Source organism: Tachyglossus aculeatus, unplaced genomic scaffold (assembly GCF_015852505.1).
Source record: "Tachyglossus aculeatus isolate mTacAcu1 unplaced genomic scaffold, mTacAcu1.pri scaffold_162_arrow_ctg1, whole genome shotgun sequence".
NCBI classification, from domain to species: Eukaryota; Metazoa; Chordata; class Mammalia; order Monotremata; family Tachyglossidae; genus Tachyglossus; species Tachyglossus aculeatus.
In genome coordinates this window covers 17,757-20,956 of record NW_024044885.1, presented here as the reverse complement: position 1 = coordinate 20,956, position 3,200 = coordinate 17,757, and the positions used below count along the sequence as shown (strand labels likewise).

The 3,200-nt window shown below is 44.8% G+C and overlaps 1 non-coding gene across 1 annotated transcript; it reads right to left on the bottom strand.

Moving 5' to 3' along the window:
• Window positions 1-1,982: 1,982 nt before the first annotated feature.
• Window positions 1,983-2,090, bottom strand: LOC119923246. The gene has a single exon (XR_005448802.1). It is a non-coding gene; the product is annotated as a U6 spliceosomal RNA (small nuclear RNA).
• Between the last annotated feature and the right edge of the window lie 1,110 nt (window positions 2,091-3,200).

The window sequence follows — 3,200 nt, the reverse complement described above, 5'->3', positions numbered from 1 at the left end:
TGTCCATGACTCCCGTATCCTAAAAAGCACCCTCCCTTGACCAAGACCAGGATTAAGCCTGGAAAATAGAATGTAGGTCGCTTTCAACTCCTTCCAGTTATCACCCAACTCCCTCTTACCATTCCACTACAAAATTCATGAGTGCATTGTCTACACCCATTGTCTCAAGTTCCTAGCCTTGAACTGTCTTCTTGACCTCCTCCAATCTGGCTTCTGTCCCCTCCACTCCACAGAAACTACCCCCTCAAAGGTCACCAATATTCTTCTTCTTGCCAAATCCAATTGCCTCTACTCCATCCTAATCCACCTCTCAGGTTCCAGCGACACTTTCGGCCATCCCCTTCTCCTGGAAGCATTATCCAACTTTGGCTTCGATGACAATGTCCTCTCCTGGTTCTCCTTCTATCTCTCTAGCTACTCATTCTCAGACTATTTCACGGGCTCCTCCTCTGCCTCCTTCCCCTCTAACTGTGGGGGTCACTCAGGGTTCAGTTCTGTGTCCCCTCCATTCTCCATCTACACCCACTACCTTGAAGAATTCATTCTTTCACATGGCTCCATCTACCCCAGTAGCATGGCATAGCATGTTCACAGGCATTACGTAGTGGATAGAGAACAGACCTGGGAGTCAGAAGGGCAAGGGCTCCGCCTCCTGTCGGCTATGTGACATTGGGCAAGTCACTTTCCTTTTCTGTGACTTAGTTATCTCATCTGTAAAATATGAATTGAGATTGCGAGCCCCTTTTGCAACAGGGACTTTGTCCAACCCAATTTGCTTGTATCTACCCCAGCGCCTACTACAATGACTGGCAAATAGTAAGCACTTAACAAATATTATTATTATTACCAAGTTTATGCAGATGATTTCCAAATGTAAATTTCCAGCCTTGATCCCTCTCCCTCTCTGTAGTTTTGCATTTCCTCCTCCTTTCAAGACATCTCTATTTGGATGCCTAAACTTAAACTTACACTTAAACTTAGCCTGTCCAAAACAGAACTCCTTATCGTCCCACCAAACCTAGTCCTCCCCCAATTGTCCTATCACTGTAGTCAGCACCATCATACTTCCTACCTCACAAGCCCGTAACCTTGTTGTTATCCTTGATTGATCTCTCTTACGTAACCCACATATTCAACATCATCACTAAATCCTGTCGTTTCAACCTTCACGACATAGCTAAAATCTGTCATTTCCTCTCCATCCAAACAGCTACCATGTTAATAAAAGCATTTATCTTAACCCTCCTTGATAACTGTATCATACTTCTAACTGACCTCTCTTCCTCCTGCCTCTCCCCACTCTGGTCCATACTTCACTTTGCTCTGCCCAGATCATTTTCCGATAAAAATGTTCAGTCCATATTTCCCCACTCTTCAAGAGCCTCCAGTGGTTGTCCCTCCATCTCTGCATCAAACAGAAGCTCCTTTACCTTGGGCTTTAATGTGGTTAGTCACTTTGCCCCCTCCTACCTGCTCTTCTCCTACAACCCTGCCTGCACACTTCACTCCATTAATGCCAATTTACTTATTCTACCTTGATCTCATGTACCCTCTTGTCCACATCTTGCCTCTGTCATGAAATGCCCTCCCTCTTCATATCCGACAATTTCCCTCTCCCCCTTTAAGGCCCTATTGAAGACACATCTCCTCTAAGAGGCCCTCCATGTCTAAGCCTTCTTTTTCCTTTTATTCTACCCTCTCTGCATCGCCCTGACTTGCTCCCTTCATTCATCCTCCTACCCAGCCAAAAGGTACTTACGTACAGATCTGTAACATTTATTTATATTAATGTCCATCTCCCCCTCTAGACTGTAAACTCATTGTGGGCCGGGAGTGTCTGTTATATTGATATATTTAATTCTCCCAAGTGCTTAATGTGGTGTTCTGCACATAGTAAGCACTCAGTAAATACAAATAATTGATATGCACATAGTTTTCTCAATAAATCCGTTGATTGAAAGCCTCTAGGTTAAATAAAGAAGATAAATATGGAACTCTTCACACATTTTTCTAGGATCCTTGCACAGAAGCCATATCTAATATTCTCTAGATCTTTCTAATTTTACTATACTTGCTGCCAAAATGAGCAATAGTTTAACAATAATAATAATAATAATAACATTTATTAAGCGCTTACTATGTGCAAAGCACTGTTCTAAGCTCTGGGGAGGTTAACAAGGTGATCAGGTTGTCCCACGGCAGGCTCACAGTCTTCATCCCCATTTTACGGATGAGGTAACTGAGGTCCAGAGAAGTGAAGTGACTTCGCCACAAGTAACACAGCTGATAAGTGGTGGAGCCAAGATTTGAACCCATGACCTCTGACTCCAAAGCCCGGGCTTTTTCCACTGAGCCACGCTGCTTCTCCATGCTCACATGCAGGTTTTTAAAGTTCACCTAATTTACACCTATTCAGATGACAGTTTTTATTTTCAAGGGTTTGTACATGTTCTTGTGCTTTCTGGAAAATAATCCTTTTTCTAGATATCTCCCTGTTTTGAGAATCTCACATCATCAAATGAAGAGTGTCAAAATTTATTCTGGTGCACAAAGCCGCAGAGTCTGTTGGAATGTCTGATTTGAAGTGATGATTAACGTATGCTTATTTGCGCCAAGACTCATAGCCATTGGATGAGTCAGGGCCAGTGGATGTGACAGGGGAGCAATTGGAAGGATCCTCAGTCACGACTTCTCCACCAATAGAATTCGGGCCCTTGACCCTGCAGAGTGTTTCTGAGCGAGGAGGAGCAGGGTTTGGGCTGAGGGGGCGGACAGCGGGAAGGTTGAGAGTTCGGGAACTTATCAGGTTTCCTCCAGCTACCAGCCCCCAGCGTAGGGTCCCAAAGGGCGGGCTCAGGACTGGCGAGGTTGGGCCTCAGACGCTTAGGGTGAACTTGGGCTCAGGGCCAGTGAGGATGGGCCATAGCCACTCAGGGAAAGCCCCAGACAGGAGTTGCTCCAGTGCAGTCTGGTAGCTGGAGAAACTCAGGGAGTGGCAGGGAGCAGGGAGCAGTAACAGACCTATCGGGTGGGAGAATGAGAGGTTAGTCAGGAAGAACTCCTTGGAGGAGAGCTAGGGTGTCACAGAACTAGAGACTGAAAAATTACTTGACAATCACAAGATGAAAAGGTACCTAATTGTTTAATTGATGTCAATTTTCTTCCTTGATCATGTTTACCAGTAAAGAGATATTAACAAA